Raw genomic sequence first — 17,729 nt, 5'->3', positions numbered from 1 at the left:
GCAGTCGAATAATTACCACCATTGTAATTCTGCCAGAGGACCCTGAGCTCAAATGACTTGAAGTTCCAAGTAAATACCTGTTTGTTGGACAAGAAAACAAGCTTCGTTTGAGAAGGAGGATTAGACATGACAATGGAGTCCTGAGATCCTTTTTCTTTCCCAGTGCCCAGAGCCTGTCTTTCCTGGAGGAATCCATAATGACCTCACCTCAGATAAGGGAAAATTAATTGCTATGCTCTTTTGCTGAAGAGGGTTTTGTGGTGGTTAGAATAGTTAGAGCTGAGTCGGGAAGCGATGGCTGGGGTATTAAAAAAGACATGGTTTTATTAACATGCGACAGGACAGCAGGTGGGCATGTAGAACTGGGCTCAGGGAGGGGTTGTGCCTATCAGTTTTGCAAAGCCAGAGACCAAGTGCGGGTGGATGGAGCTGGCCCTGCCTCCCAGGGCCTCCTGGGCTCTTTCCACAAAGGAGGGGCGGACATGAGTAACATGGAGGAGGGCCTCTGAAAACCCTCTAAGGAACCATCTGGAATTCTGTACCGTGTAGTGGTGGTGGCCAGTTGGAAGGGTCAAGGGCCTGAATCATTCTATGCTACTTAGATCTGCTAAGATGTGATTCTGGTTTCCCAAATTAAATTCTGCCAAGTCTTCCACCTACTATACTGTCCCAATAAAATGTACCCCTCTGTGGACTCCAGGGCGTCTCCTAAAATCTGTGCATGTTGCCAGGACTGCAGAGATGAGGGATACGCTTAAGCCATTGTTTCTGTTCTGCCAAGCAAGTCATCTAATGTTCATTGTGAAGCTGCTATGCATAAGGCCCTGTGTTGGGTTGGCATGGGTTGGGGGGGGGGAAGTCCCCACCCCATGATAATGATTTTAATGCAAGGTAGACTGGCATTAGAAAGACAGATATTTAGTGTTACAGTGGCTTAATGGGGGAATAACAATACCATATTTAGGCTGGGCGTGGTGGCTCATGTCTGTAATCTCAGCACTTTGGGAGGCCGAGGCAGGTGAATCACGAGGTCAGGGGTTCAAGACCAGCCTGGCCAAGATGGTGAAGCCTCGTCTCTATTAAAAATACAAAAAATTAGCTGGGCGTGGTGGTGGGTACCTGTAATCCCAGCTACTCAGGAGGCTGAGGCAGGGAATTGCTTGAACCCAGGAGGCAGAGATTGTAGTAAGCAGAGATCGAAGCAGCACCCTCCAGCCTGGGCAACAGAGTGAGACTCTGTCAAAGAAAGAAAGAGAGAAAGAGAGAAAAAGAAAGAGAGAGAGAGAAAGAGAAAGAAGAAAGAAATTTGGCCAAGGAGCCTGCACTTTATTCAGGCAGTAACAGAGAAGGATTAGAGGATTTCATGGGGGATGCGTGTTGAGGCTGATATCTGAGGCTTTTGTGTACAGGAGAGGGAGGAAGCAGGGGTCTGCTAGGTCTTTGGTATTACAGTTGCACTGATGAGCCATGGGAAAGCCAAAACAAGGGAGAGGAGACACTGGTAGAAAACCTCTAAGGGCCAGACAGCTGATGAGATGGGAGGGAATTGGGAGAAATCAAAGGTAACCAAGAGTCAATGTGTGCACTGGGCAGAGTGGAGCCTTATGGAGAGGATGCTGATAAGTAAGAGGGATGGTTCCATGGGGGAACATAGTGAGTGTTAGCACTAGCTTCCACAAGTCACACAGAAAGTGCAATCGGACCACTTTACAGGTGTGTCCTGTTTAGCCCGGCCATGTGTGGGTCATCAACCAAGATGGAGGCTCACTCTCACTCTCCTTCCAACATTTGATTATTGGTGATAGAGTAAGTTGCGAAAAGGCCTCAGAGGCCAACATTTTCGTAGAGGGTCAAGTGCCAAACTGCACCATGACGTCACAAGTCAGACACCTTCCACATGGCCAAACATTTGATTGAAACTAGCAACTAAAACTACCATTGTTGTTCTAGTCATGACAGAGTAGATTGTATCACATTAACTCCTACCTGCTCCAACACTATAAAAGCTGGACAAAATACGTAACTGATTAAAGGCATTTGAGAGAAACCAAGGCAGGCAAGACTTGAGTTGCCACGATCCTTGAGAAGAGGCAAGCTCCACAGTCTCCCTGGCTCTTTTCTTTTCTTGTTTACTTTCTTTGCTTTTTTCTTCTTTCATTTTGAGACAGATTCTCACTCTGTCACCTAGGCTAGAGTGCAGTGGCACAATCATATCTCACTGCACCCCCAAACTTCTGGGAGTTTGCAGTGAACTATGATTGAGTCTTGAACTCCTGGGCTCAAGTGATCCTCCTGTCCCAGACTCCAGCGTAGCTAAGACTACAGGCATGAACCACTACACAGAGCTAATTTAAAAAAAGTTGTTGTTGTGTTTTTGTTTGGGTTTTGGTAGAGATGGATGTCTTGCTTTGTTTCTTGGGCTGGTCTCGAACTCCTGGCGTCTAGTAATCTTCCCGCCTCCTTCCCAAAATGTTGGAATTCAGACATGAATCACTGCCCCTGGCCTACCCTAGCTCTTTCTAATGGGATTAGAGCCCCAGCAGAGAGTGGTATCTTACTGAGCTGAGAAGATGGAGGTTAGAGTTCCCAAGGTAGCTAGGATTTAAGAGTGAAAAACCTGCAAGGAGGGAGCCCCCGAGATCTGCACACCAATTCTCCTCAAGTTGTTGCTGACTTCTAAACTGCATGCAAAGGTTCAGGGAACTCCAACAAAAATAACCACCAGGGAGAGAACAAGCTGAAGTAGAGAGTTTGGTTCTTGGGGGGTGCTAGGGATAGAAAGGTTAGAGTTCAAGTTCTGCCAAGGTGGAGGGCCTTTGTAAACACCCCAGGTTTTCAATAGAGCCTCTGGAAAGGTCACTCAGAAGTAAGGACCATACCCTAAGAATAAAGGCAAAAAATTTTTTAGCAGATTTATTTTGGGGAAATTTACATATCGATCCTAGAAGTTATATGGAAATTAAAAGGATCTTGACTAGCTAAGGAAAATCTTAGAGAAAAAGAGCAAAGCGTGAGGATTTACACTAGTAGCTACCAAAATTTCTTATGTGGGATTGGCAAGGATAGGCTAATAGACCAATGGAACAGAATAGAGAATTAGGAGACAGGCCTACACATACATAGTCACCTGATTTGAGTCAAAGGTGCCACTGCAATTCTATGGGGGCAAGGACTCTCTTTTTCATAAGTGGTGCTGGGTCAGTTGGATATCCACATCCAAAAAAAAAGAACCTTGGCCCATGACCTCCAAAAGTAATTTGAGGCCGATTATAGATATAAATACAAATGGTAAAAACAATACAGGCTCTAGAAGAACAACATAGAATATTTTCATAATTTTGGGGTAGACAAACAGGACTAAAAAAAATGCAGCAGCCATAAAAAGAAGATTGGTAGTAGAAAGTTGTATTCTCCAAAACATGCCATTAACAGAGTGAAAACACAAGGCGTAGACTGGGAGATGGTATTCACAGAATAGATACCTAAGAACTCACAGAATAGTTAAAGAAACTCTGTAAATCAAAATACAAAGTAGATACTTCAACTTTACTTCATAAAAGGGTAGGCAAAATACTTGATGAGGTACTTCACAAAACAGGATATCCAATGGTCAGTAGCATATGGAAATGGAGTCAACACAAGTACTCATGATGGAAAGGCAAATTAAAACCACAATAGGTACCACTATACCCACCAGAATGGCTGAAATGAAGATGTCTGAAAGTACGATTAGTAAGGATGTGGAGCAACTAAAACTCTCATACAGGAGAATGTAAATTATTACAACCCCTTTGGAAAACTATTGATATTCATCATTAAAACTAAACATAGAAGCCGGGCGCGGTGGCTCACGCCTGTAATCCCAGCACTTTGGGAGGCCAAGGTGGGTGGATCACGAGGTCAAGAGATCGAGACCATCCTGGTCAACACAGTGAAACCCCGTCTCTACTGAAACTACAAAAAATTAGCTGGGCATGGTGGCGCGTGCCTGTAATCCCAGCTACTTAGGAGGCTGAGGCAGGAGAATTGCCTGAACCCAGGAGGCGGAGGTTGCGGTGAGCCGAGATCGCGCCATTGCACTCCAGCCTGGGCAACAAGAGCGAAACTCTGTCCCAAAGGAAAAAAAAAAAATACGAAACATAGATGTAATGTGCCATCCAGCAATTTCATTTCTATGTGTATACTCAATAAAAATGAGTGCTCATATTCATTAAGAATGCAAATCAAAACCACAATGAGGTACCATCTCATACTAGTCAGAATGGATATTACTAAAAAGTCAAAAAATAATAGATGCCAGTAAGGTTGTGGAGAAAACGGAACACTTATACACTATTGGTGGAAGTGTAAATTCGTTCAACCATTGTGTAAAGCAGTATGGCAATTCCTCAAAGAGCTAAAGGCAGAACTGCTAGGTTGGTGCAAAAACCTCACTTACTTTTGCACCAACCTAATACCATTTGACCCAGCAATTCCAATAATGAATATATGCCCAAAGGAATATAAATCTTTCTACTCTAAAGACACATGCTTGTGAATGTTCATTGCAGCACTATCCACAATAGCAAAGACATGGAATCAACCTACACGCCCATCAATGACAGATTGGATAAAGAAAATGTGGTCCATATACACCATGGAATACTCTGCAGCCATAAAAAAGAATGAGATTATGTCTTTTGCCGAACACGGATGGAGCTAGAGGCCATTATCCTTAGTAAACTAATGTAGGAACAGAAATCTAAATACCACATATTGTCACTTATAAGTGGGAGCTAAGTGATGAGAACTCATGAACGCAAAGAAGGGAACAATAGACACTGGGGTCTACTTGACAGTGGAGAGTGGGAGGAGGGAGAGGAGCAGAGAAGATTGGGTACTAGGTTTAATACCACGGTGATGAAATAATCTGTACAACAAACCACCATTACACAAGTTTACCTGTATGACAAATCTGCACATGTACTCCTGAACCTAAATTGAAAGTTAAAATAAAGAATGCTCATAGGTACTTTTTTCATAATAGCCAAATGAATGGGAATGCTCATAACCATGTTATTCATAATAGACAAAGACCTGAAACAACGCAGATGTCCATCAACAGTAAAATGGGTAAGAAGCAACTTACTGCCTAACAATGTTGAGTGAAAGATGATTCCACTTATATGAGGTTCAAAACCAGGCAAAACAATAGCAATAACCTATAGTAATAAGAAGTCAAAATATTAGTTACCTTTTGCAAGATATTGACTATGAGGGATGTGAGGGAGCCTTCTGGGAAGCTAAAAACCTTCTATATCGTGGTCAGAGTGGTAGTAACACAAGTGGCATATATAAAAATTCACCAAGTTGAGCTCCTAAAATTTGCACACTTCATTCTATGCAAGTCATATGCGTGTATGCATGTATGTGTACATTTTGCACACTATTATGCTTAACAATAAGAATTACAGTTTAAGTTCAGGATTGTTTTTGGTGAATGCAAAGAGGGACAAATGGTGAGTTATGGTGTGCAAGATACTTGCATGAATGTTGATGCCTTTGTCAGACCTCAAGGGGCTACAGTGTATAGTGTGGTTCAGGGCACGGGCAGATGGTCCTAGACTGGATTCCTGACGCACTTTGACTTGACACACTTTCTAACTCTGCAACTTTGGACAAGTTGCTTAACTTTGATGGCTCCGACTACCTATTGGTACAGTGGGGTTGGTAATACCTATACCATAGGAGTGTTAGAGGATGAGTTGGATATGGATATTGCATGTAAAGCACTCAGCACATGTCTCAATCCGGACTGGCATTATTGTTGTTAGGCTGAGACCTTTGTTTGTTTTTCAAAGATGAGGAAACAAAGGCTTAAAGAGATTGCTAAAAACCACATGGAGAGGAAGTGGCAAAGTCAGGACTAGAACTCATGCTTCTGATGCCTAGACCTCCACTCGCTGCTCTCCTCCAGTGACGGACTCATGACTGTTAGAGCTGGAGGGAGACAATGAGATCATCTTACTCGCCTCCCATGTTTCCAGGATAAGTAACCCAGCCAGGTCCAGAGAAGTAAAGTGACTTGGCAAAAGTCAGCCAGGAACAGAATCCGGGCTGAAATTTGGCCAGAGGACAGGCAGTTGAGAACAGCCCACAGAGGCCTGTTTGTGGGTGACGGATTGCAGGTCCCAGTAGGTTCTCAAAGCAGGTTCTCCTAACCATGGGCTCCAGTGGAGAAGGTACCAGGGCAGGGGGGAAACGACCTCCCTGCTTTGTCTTCAGGGACATGCACTGCACGGCACAAGCAGTGATGAGGGAAAGGGAAGGGGATTGAGAAGAGAGATGTGGTGTCGCTGTCCTCTGGCCTTGGGAGAAAGAAACAGATACAAGTCATCTGGGGCTCTGGGTACCTTCTCATTTGTCTAGGAGGTCATGCAGCTCCTGTGGCAAGAGATCAGAGGTGCTACTGAGGTCTGCTGAGCTCTCCTCAGGGGTTAAACTGGGCGAAATTAAAGCTACAGAGACCTGCGTGGTGGGGGTGGGTGTGTGGATGGAGACCCAGCTCTGGAGGGTCCCACCACCTAAACAGAGTTAATGAAGTCCATTCACAAGTGCCATGAGGTGCGGGGTCGGTCCCTGTTGGGACTGCACTGTGCTAATCTCTGGGGCCAGTACAGCAAGATAGTCAGGCTGGCCAGTTGGAAAGCTGCTGACAGAACTCAGGAGTTCCAGAGGAGCCAGTTAGACAAGGGTGGCCTGGGGCTCACAGGGGAGGGCAGTTCTGAAAGAAAATGCTATGATTGAGTGCTACTCTGTGACGCACACTGTTCTAAGCTCTTTACATATATTAACTTCAAAAATTCTCCCACCAACCCTCTGAGATAGAAAGTATCCATTTGACAGATAAGTTTCCATTTAACAGATAAGAAGGCTGAGACTCAGAGAGCAGCAGTAATTTGTCTAAGAACACCCAGTGAGTAGCAGTCCTGGGCTTCAAACCCAAAGACTGCACTACTCTGAAGCTTGGTATAGCAACTGTCACTTGGACCTGTCTTCCAGCCAAATCTTAAGGACCGAAATCTGAGTTCCGTAGTGGAGCTGGGAGAATAGGGAGCATGCAGGGAGAGCCCAAAGTAAAGACTGAAAGTTGTTTCATGAAATATCACATAGACTCTGAGGCACAGGTCAGCACAGCTTTAGTACTTAGGTGATGAAAGAGGGAGAAAGTGCAGCAAGCTTTGTGGAGTAGGATCCGAGGCTTATAGCCAGCTGCTTTGATACCTGGAGGGCTATAGTACTCTGGAGGTGGCTACAGCTGTGCCTGGTGAATGCAGCAGTTCCCAGAGGAAAGGGCTGGAGCAGATTCCCAAGCCAAATGAGATAACCCTGGATCTCCTGGAATACATGGGGACACATTGCAAGGGACAGGGGAACTGGTCCAGTAAGTGGCACCAGCCAGCTAAACATGGGTTATGCCATGCAAAGCATCCAGGTTTCCCAGGTCTCCTGAATTTTGACTACACTGAACCTCAGCTAGTTCCGAAGGCTGGCACTTTCCTTCACTTAGGGAGTAAGGTAGGCCTTAGGTTTCTCAAGTATTTGCTAGTAATCACTTGATTAGGAGATGGGTTGTTGGACTAAGGTCAAGAGAAATTCTCCAGTGATGGCGGATGCTGTGTGGCACTGCAAATCCACATGCCCCCAGCAAGAATGAAGGACTGATTCCCCCAGCAGCTGTCAGTTTATAGGTGAGGGCTAGGAATCACCCTCAACATAAGAAAGCTGCCTCACCCAAGTTGATGCCCCTTCCTGGGACTAGCCAGCGCCATCCAGTGACTGGATGATGCAAAGGTACAATGGCTTAGGGCCCTGTACAAAGGGTGTCCCATCTTTGGAGCTCCCTATGGGATAAGTTGAAGCCTTGGTTGCGTCTCTGTCTCAGCCCAGATCCTCCCCCATCCCAGCCCTGCTGCCTTCACCTTCCCTTGAGGGAGCACAGCTCAACAGGCTTCCTGTTGCCACTCCATCTCCCAGACACATGTGACAAGGGCCAAGAGATGGAATATGTGCTTCTTTTTAACATCTTATGGAAAGTATAAGAAGAAAAGAGTTAAAGATCCGGATTGAAGATTTGAAGCTTGAAAATTCTGATGCCTGATCCCCACCCCATACCTAGGGCTTGTGGAATCTTAGGGCTGAGGAACTCTGTAATGGCTCTTCAGATTTCCAGTTTCTAGATGAACTTGGGAGGAAATTCTATGAAAAATGCTATCTCTGGTGAGCCAAATTAGCCAAATGACTGAACAAACAAGGAAGTAGACAATCTAAACCAGCCATGGGACTTAATAGTAAACTTAATAATAAAAAAGAAGAACAGACTTCCAAAACAAACGACAGAAAACCACAGGATAAATGCAACTCTAGTTGCTACGGAGCTAAAGTTAAAATGATAAAAGTTCATTATTAAGAAAAAAACCAATAAGAACATGTTGATACTTCCTCCAAATCCTATTTAGATTGCCTTTTTGGGGAAGTCATGTAAGAGATTAATGGTTTGAAAGCAGAGAACTCTGTTGCCCCATGACCTTAGGCAATTCACCTTCCCTGTCTGGACAGCTGTGTAATTACAAGTTAGATTACATCAGTTTCCAAGGTGTACTCCATGAAACACCAGTGCCACACAAGCATTTACCACTGTTACTTGCAAGAAAAGTTCTATGACTGAGCAAGTTTGGGAAAAGCTACATACTGTAGTACCCTTTTGCATACACATGGTGCACATCATATATTAAGTTACTGTTTCCCAGCATTTTTTTGCATCCCTGCACACATAGAAAATGATGATACTGTATTTCTATGACTCACTGGAGTAAACAGGAGGTGATTTATATTTACCTATGTTGCTTTTGAAAAAGTATTATATACTTACGATTAGAAAATAAAACATAAAGTCTTGCTTTTCAAAAACAACTTTTAATAAACTTGAGCTTGCTTTCACAGACTTTACTTTTTAATATCAGTTTTTATGTTTGAAATGAATACGTATAAATCTTAACCAAGATCTTAATAGTCAGCACTGGAAATAAAGTTTATTTGCACACATACATGATAGCAAATGGGACAACAGTATCTCTTATTCTTCAACTGGAAGGAACTTCTCCCTCATCATTAGTAGGAATTTAGATAATTTGATCTCTTTAAATTATATTTTAAGGGCAAGATGATTCTTTAAAACCAGAAGCTCTGCCTTTGGTTTTATTGACAAATATAATATCTTATGATAATATTAATATTATTCTAAATGAATACAATCAAACTTGATCATATTGAGTATTTCCAAATAATGAAGCTTTTCCCTAAATCTGAACAGATGTTTCTCTATTGGCCTCTAATCATTTTTAGAGTTGATACGTTACTCCTGATTAATATTACTGGTAAATCATTTTACCTTCACTTTTCCGAAGTTAAATTTTTGTTCTGAATGCATAAACTTTGTCATACACATTTATATGTTTTCACACAGTTTGGGTAATTTTTAATGAATTTCAATCAGATGCTCAAAATTGTTGGTTAAACCATTTAGAAACGTCATTACTATTTTTTAGTTTATCTGCATGGAGTGAATGATCTATAAAACAATTTTTAATTCTTCCTTCTATTCATAGATTACTGAAACAATATCTCTCTGGCTAGCCAATGCACTTCAGTATGAAATATTAGAAATGGATGTTATGATACTATTTATTTAGATAAAGCTGAAAACTGATGGGACTATGCAGCTTGAATTTCATTAGACTCACCATTTTTATAGTATCATTCACATGAAATTCAGATCTATGGGCAAACTTGTTCTTATGAGGGCTTCCCTGTGAATAAAACAATGCATTATTTGCATCTCATGGTTTTCAGAATGAACTCTTGATGTACAACCTTGACACCTCCCTGTCATTGTAGCTGTATCATCTGTGCACAAATTTATGCAGGGTTCTGATAATATTTGTTTCAGTGCTTCCATCTATCATTTTGAATATTTCATCGCCTGTGGTTTGCTTTCGTACTCCTTTGCAAAACAAATAAGGTTCTTCCAAGTCTTTTACTTCAGGGATTCTTAGCCAGTGCAATTATTGAGCACAATTACTAATATTTGTAGATATATCAACATGCAACAGAAACATTTTGATTCATTAATTTGCCATCAAAATTCCATGGTGCACTTATTTAAAAGTGGCTCCTTTTCCATTTCATTTGCTTCGCTGGTCCCAAATGCAGGGCTGACAGTGCGGGCAGGTGAGTAAAATGAGCCATTATGGAATAATATGAGATATTTTGGCTTTTAATTATTAATTGCATGATTTTTAGATAGCTCCTTGAGTTTGATTTGATAATGTAACTGTTCTTTTAAAGTTACTTTTTTCTTATTTTGCACTTGTAGATACTTAGAACATTAATTTTTTTCCTGGTTAAGATGGATGTTTTGAGGTAACATGCTGACATACTTTGCTTGGCATCATGAATTTTTAAAATTGTTTTCTTCTTAATTGTGATTAAATATACACAACATAAAATTTGCCATTTTAACCATTTTTAATTTTATAATTCTGTGATGTTAAGTACATTCACATTGTGAATATAACTGATCTCATAGAGATCACTACGAGACCTTTACCATTGCTGACCCAGCATCCATTTCCTTGTTTCTTCTCCCTAACAGAATCCTAATTTTCTTTTCATTTAGCTATCCCATTCACTCTTCCTTTCCACGTGTTAGAGGTTGAAGTGTTCCTCTCCACCCCCAACACATTCGTACGATGAAGACCTAACCTCAGTACCCCCATACCTTATTTGGAAATGAGGTCATCGTACATGTAATTAAGTTACAGTGGAGCTATACTGGAGTTGGGTGGGCCCTCAGTTCAATATGACTGATGTCCTTATAGAAGGAAAAATTTGGACACAGTGACAGTTATGCATAAAAAAAGACACTGTGAAGAGGCACAGGGAGAAGTTGGCCATCTACAAGCCAGAGAGAGAGAGAGGTCTGGAGCAGATCCTTCACTCACAGCCCTCAGAAGGAACCAATCCTGTGGAAACCTTGATTTTGAACTTCTAGCCTCCAGAAGGATGAGGTGATAAATTTCTGTTGTTTAAGTCACCCAGGTTGTGGTACTTCAGCACTAGAAAACGAATACACCGTGCAATTCTTAGGGAAAAGCTGACCCATCCCTGTTTCCAAAGATGAATTTTGTCTGGCTTCCCATTCCCCTGGCCGCCTTTTCATTCAGCGGTGCATGCGTTCTAGACAGTGTGGTGTGTAAGTGAGACTCCCCTGGTCACCTTTTCATTCATCAGTGCATGTGTTCTAGACAGTGTGGTGTGTAAGTGAGACTCCCTTGGCCGCCTTTTCATTCATCAGTGCATGCGTTCTGGACAGTGTGATGTGTAAGTGAGACTCCCCTGTCTGCCTTTTCATTCATCAGTGCATGCGTTCTGGACAGTGTGTTGTGTAAGTGAGACTCCCCTGGCCGCCTTTTCATTCAGCAGTGCATGCGTTCTAGACAGTGTGGTGTGTAAATAAGAGGCTTGGAATTGCTTTCAGCCGTTTGGCAACCATGAGGAAGTTGGTCTTAGAGAAAGGAAAATAAGGAAGATAACTGGGTTTATGTTCACAATCTTGAGCTGCTAGGTCCAAAGCTTATCCCGGCTCAAAAGTTTCCAGTTGGCGAACTAATATATCACCTTTATTATTCAAGACAGTTCAATCTGGGTTTTCTGTTTCTTGCTCCTCAAATCACTTTACCTTAGTGTGATGTGTGTGGAGATTTTAGATAGGTTCGCAATGAAAAACATGTAAAGAGAGCATTGTTCTTTCTCCAGCCATCTCTACCCCACCTTCCCTGCCTCACTGAGTTCTCTACATTGCTACTACTTTGATCTGTGGTGGGGAATCGACTCAGTTCAACCAACACTTGTTGAATGTTTGTCATTTCAAGACATATAGTAAGTATGGAAGGAGACACAGAACCAAGCTAGACCCCACCTAAAAGAACTTTTAGTTCAATAAGGTAGATGATATTTACAGAAATGACTGTTACAAGGTAGAATACAATAAATAAAATAAATACTGTAAGATAAGCACAAGAGAAGTTGCGTAGGGTCATAAAGCAGGACAGAAAGCTGATGATACAAAGAGTGGCTCAGATCTGTAAGCCCAACACCTTGGGAGGCTGAGGAGGAGAACCACTTGAGCCCAGGAGTAGGAGGCTGCAGTGAGCTATGACTGTGGCATTGCACTCCAGCATGGATGATGACAGAGCAAGAAAGAGAAAGAGAAAGAGAAAGAGAAAGAGAGAGAGAGAGAGAGAGAGAGAGGGAGAGGGAGAGGGAGAGAAAGAAAGAAAGAAAGAAAGAGAAAGGAAGGAAGGAAGGAAGGAAGGAAGGAAGGAAGGAAGGAAGGAAGGAAGGAAGAAAATAATATAAGCAAAACAGAATCCCTGTTGACCATTGGGGATCGGGTTTGAGTTGAACAGAGGCCAGTCTCTGTTGAGTGTCTTTAATGCACAGGAGTGTGTTGACTTCAGAGTAAGAGGCGATAAGGTGGTTGTTACCTATACAATATTCATTTTCCCTTCCCCTTCCCTATCATTCCTGATTTTGTTTGGAGATCCATGTGGTTTCAGGTCAATTAATTTTGCCATAGCCCTAGAAGTAGCATGCTTGTCCTAGGCAAAGCTAATCAGCCCAATTTACCCCAACCCCACCCCAACACACCTAGTGTGGCCATTCAGGTGTGGCCATGGGACCTTTTCCTTGGAGTGCCAGGACAAAGATATTCTTTCTTCCTCTGAGCCACTTGGGGTGCCCCTTTCAAGGCCTGTAACGACTGCAATCATTTTTGCTCCAATGTGTAAAGATAATCTAGGATAAGGCCAAAAGACAGAGGAGGGCAGAGGCAAGAATATTGGAGACAGAGGACGTAGGGCTTTAATAACTTAGCGAACCTCTTGACCTAACCATGCCTGAAAGCCACACAACTTATAGACTTTTTAGTTGTCTGAGTCAATACGTTGTTTTTATAATTTAAGCTAATTTGAGTGGGACTATCAATTACTTGCATCTGCGACTATACTGAGTGATGCAGAAATCAGGACTACAACCTTTTACACAAAACCTCTAGAGCCAGGCATATTTCTAAGTCAGAATTTTTCAGATTTAGAAAGGTGTCTTAGTTTGTTCCTGGTGCCATAACAAACACCATAGCCTGGGTAATCTATAAAGATTAGGGATTTATTTCTCACAGTTCTGGAGGCTGGGACATCCAGGAGAAAGACACAGGCAATTGGGTGCCTAGTGAGGGTGTCTGAGTCATGAACATTCTCACAAGGATCTTGATCGGGCTTTTTAGACATGACTTCTTGCAAATTGTCCTTGGGGCAGCCACAGGAATGTGCCACTTGGATCTTCCACTGCATGGAGCAAGGCTGACTGGTGTTGCAGCTGGGTCCATCGCTGTCCTGGCACCAAGGCCTGGTGTCCCCCAGGCTGGTTCCAGCAATGACTGAGCAAGGTGGAGGTGCTAAAGCAGACCCCTTGCTGCAGGACAGGGGCTTCCTTTGAGGAGCCACTTTGATTTGGTGACTCATACTGGGCCTGGTCGAATCTCTGTTAGAACAGCACTAAAGTCTGCGACTCTTCCAGCCCAAACAATCATCCTTCCTTCTGTCTCTCCTCCACAGGGGCCAGGTCTGCATCACGGTCTGAAGGCTCTCCTCCCTTCTCCTGCTTCTTCCTCTTTGCCCTTCTGACATCTCCCCCTGTAAATCTCTTGCCATCTGCTTCCCAGAGGACCTGGACTAACACAGTCTCAAAGAACTCTTCCATGGTACGACCCATTCTTATGACAGAAGCAAGGCCTGTGTGACCTCCAGGGCATTTCCACCTTCCTCCTTGACCTCAAGGCTCTTCTCAATTTGGGCGAGGGGATGAACACATCTTTGTGCTATACAGGTTTGATAAGATTTTCCCTCTTGGCAAAAGTTCTCACTTGGCGTGTACTTATCTTTCTGACTGCTCCTGGCTGTTTTTGCTCTGAAACAGACACCAGCCTAGATCAAAGATGAAAATGTCTAGAGCTGGCAGTCTAAAGCAGCTACCATACAATCAGGATCTCAACCCCCTTCATTGTTTTAAATAGGAAAATGACTCCTCTGGTTCTGCAAATTATACCTGGTCATGTAGAGATAACGGTGAATTATATGCTTTCAGAGACGCAATCCTTTAAGGAGGTCATGCATGTTTCATGGTATTTAAGTCCAGATTTGAATGTCAAAAGGATTGTATGTGTGGCATTTACTATAAATAATATGACATATTCTTATTCATCACCCCTAAAATACCAAAGAGAGGAAAAGAAATAATATGGCACTTTGGCTAGGTTGCTTCACTGTGTCTTTTAAATCCCTATGTGATGAGAAAATTGTGAAGTGAATGAGTTGGAGATACCAACATAGGCAGAAAGCCCCAATCAATTCTGAAAGTACTTCCCTGTAGCATATTTACACAAAGAGGGCACCGAAACACCCACAAGAGCACCTGCCTCTCTGAGAGTAGCAGGCCAGCCCTCAAAATTATCCTGCTCATAGAATCAAGAAGGTTAGAGGTGTAGAGAGGGCTCGTTTGTGAGCTGGGGCCTCTGCTCAGCACATCTAACCTTCTCCTGGGCCTTGCCGCCCTTAGAGATTAGGCCGCCGTGGCGGGAACCCCAGGGTCCCACCTGGGTTGGTTTACCGCTCCCACAGACCTGAGCAGATGCCCAGCCTCATCTTTCTGTGGCTCCCTCCAGCCTAGCCCCTGTGTTTCGGTGGCCATTTAGAGTCCAGTCCTGCCCTTGCCTTCACTTTGTACCCATGCGTGTCTTCCTTTATCCCCCGTGGTCTTGGCTGCTGCTATCTCTAATATGCCAGTGAAGCTCCTCTTAGAAGGTACTCATGACCTGCTCATTGAATCCAGAGATTCTTTTCTTCTGTCCCTATCATCTTTCATCTGGCTACAGCATTTGACCTAAAGGCCATTAACTCCTGGACCCTTCTTTCTCCCAAGGCCTCCACAGCTCTGTGCTTTCCCAGGCTCTTCTCCTGCCTCTCAGATGTTCTTTCTTCCTCCCTTCCACTTGGTCAACTCCCCAGAAGACACTCATCCCTCCTGTCTCCCAAACGTCCCTCTGTAGGTGAGCACCATCCATCCGCTGCCTGCCGGCTGATGACTTGTGAATAATGAAAGCAAAGCAGCTAACATTTACAAAACACTTCTGCATGCTGGGTCCCATTCTCTGTGTCTACATCATTAACATGTGCTGTGTGTTGTTTAATGGGTTCTCTTAGGCCAGGTGTGGTGGCCCACACCTATAGTCCCAGCTTCTGGGGAGGCTGAGGTAGGAGGATCCCTTGAGCCCAGGAGTTTGAGGCTGCAGTGAGCCATGATAGCACCACTGAACTCCAGCCTGGGTGACAGAGCAAGACCTTGTCTCTAAAAAAATTTTTTTAATTAATTAATTTTTTAAAAGTTCTATTATGACCCCGACTTTACAGACGAGAAAACCGAGGCACACAGAGATGATGTTCATTCTTCAGCCTGACTTTATAACCTGATATTTTTTCCTGTTTTCAAGAGCCTAGAGTACATTTTTACCTTAATGCCCACCCTTACCTCTGATGTATCATGTCCAAACCTCACATAATCACTTCCTCCTAAAATACATTCTCTTCCCATCCCTGTCCCACCTCCCCACCATCTCTATCTATCTCTCTATCTATCTATCTATCTATCTATCTATCTATCTATCTATCTAAAATATATATATATATATATATATATAATAGAGGTGGGGTCTTACTCTGTTGATCAAGCTGGTCTTGAACTCCTAGCCTCAAGTGATCTTCCCATCTCAGCCTCTCCAAGTGCTGGGATTACAAGTGTGAGCCACCGCACCTGGCCCCTGTCATCTATTTTTATTTATACTCTTCTTTCCTTCCTAATTATCTTATTTCTAATACTGATGCTCCAATTTTTCCAGTTCCTAAAGACAGAAGCCTAAATTTTCTGTCTTCATCATCACCAAGTCCTGTCATTCAAATGTTCTTCCTTCAAATGATCATTCCTCTGTGGGTTGAAAGAAAAATCATTGCTTTACAGGGCTGGCATTAGAGCCCTTCTCAGAGAGAGAACAGTGTTGTTTGGAAGTTCAATTTAAGGTATGCCTGCGCTACTCTGGGCACGCTGCCTATAGGGTAGCCCTGCTCCACAGGAGCAGTAAAAAAATAAATTAAAAAAAAATAAATAAATAAAATAAAATAAATAAATTAATTAAAATTATTATTAATTAATAAAATAAAATAATTTTATTTTTAAAAGGGTGTGTCTGGTTGGAAAACAAGGCCCTCTGGGTGTGGCTGGAGTAGCCTGGGGAGTGAAAGTCCTGAGAGGCGAGACAGCTCAAAGGAGGGTGCCTTGTCCCTAGTACCCATTTCTCCCATTTCTCTGTTAAAAAAAACCCCCAAATTTGGGCACAGGACTTCCCAGAAGAAAGATGGCAAATCCCAGTCCCCTTTGCAACTAAAGATGAACTTTTGCCCCAGTTCTAGCCAGTGGTAGACATGTGGAAGTGGCCAAGCCAACTTCTGGGATTGTTCTACTTGAGTCAGAAAGAAGGAACCAGCTCCAAGAAGTGAGGCAGAAGCCAGGCACGGTGGCTCATGTCTGTAATCCCAGCACTTTGGGAAGCAAAGGTGGGCAGATCACTCAATGTCAGGAGTTTGAGAACAGCCTGGCCAACATGGTGAAACACTGTCTCTACCAAAAAGTACAAAAAATAAAAAAAATTAGCTGAGTATGGTGGTGTACACCTGTGATCCCAGCTACTTGGGAGGCTGAGGTAGGAGAATTGCTTGAACCCAGAAGGTGGAGGTTGCACTGAACCAAGATTGCGCCACTGTGCTCCAGCCTGGGCGACATAGTGAGACTCCATCTCAAACAAACAAATAAACAAACAAGAAGTGAGACAGAGTGAGAGCATGAGTTCAAACAAACAGCATGAGAAAAGGCTGTGTGTGCATAAGCCTTTGCAATCAGAGAGATGCCCGGGAGGCCATAGGACTTCCTGGGGGATATAGGAGGGTTGAATATATTTTTACTAAATCCCAAATGTGACTCCATTGCACGTTTGCATTATGGTTAGATTTTTCCAGTTTCCATTCCCATAGCTACCACTTGATGTCTAGATGAAGACAGAGTTTCCAAGCCTGTCTTTTTATTGTCTTTCTCTGTCTGCTGCAGTCCCTCTTATATAAAGGCCAGATTTGTCTTTCTACAACACTAATGTAATCATGAAAACAAATTCATCTGTTCAGGAGTCTAAATCCTTTCTGTTGCCTACAGGGCAAAATCCAGAGTTTTTATACTTGAAACACCACCTTCCTTGCCAAGTCCTCCCCACAACACACCATCTAACCACCTCCCTTAATGCAACCTCCTTTCTTCCAGCTATTCAGGCCAGAAATGCTAGAGTCTTCCTTGAGTGCTTTCTTTTTCTTACATCCCAGGCTGTATCCTAGGCAACTGTCAACCTGTTGAGCCCACCTTGAAAACATGCTCGGCCTCCCCTACTTCTCTCCTTCTTAGCCACCCTGCTGGTCCTGCCGTCGTGTTCATTTACCTGGTTCGTACATTCTTTCCTGACCTGGTTTCCTGCTGCC

The sequence above is a fragment of the Cebus imitator genome, unplaced genomic scaffold (genome assembly GCF_001604975.1).
Source record: "Cebus imitator isolate Cc_AM_T3 unplaced genomic scaffold, Cebus_imitator-1.0 Scaffold42, whole genome shotgun sequence".
Lineage (NCBI taxonomy): Eukaryota > Metazoa > Chordata > Mammalia > Primates > Cebidae > Cebus > Cebus imitator.
The sequence above is the reverse complement of the archived record's forward strand: the minus strand, read 5'-3'. Positions refer to the sequence as shown.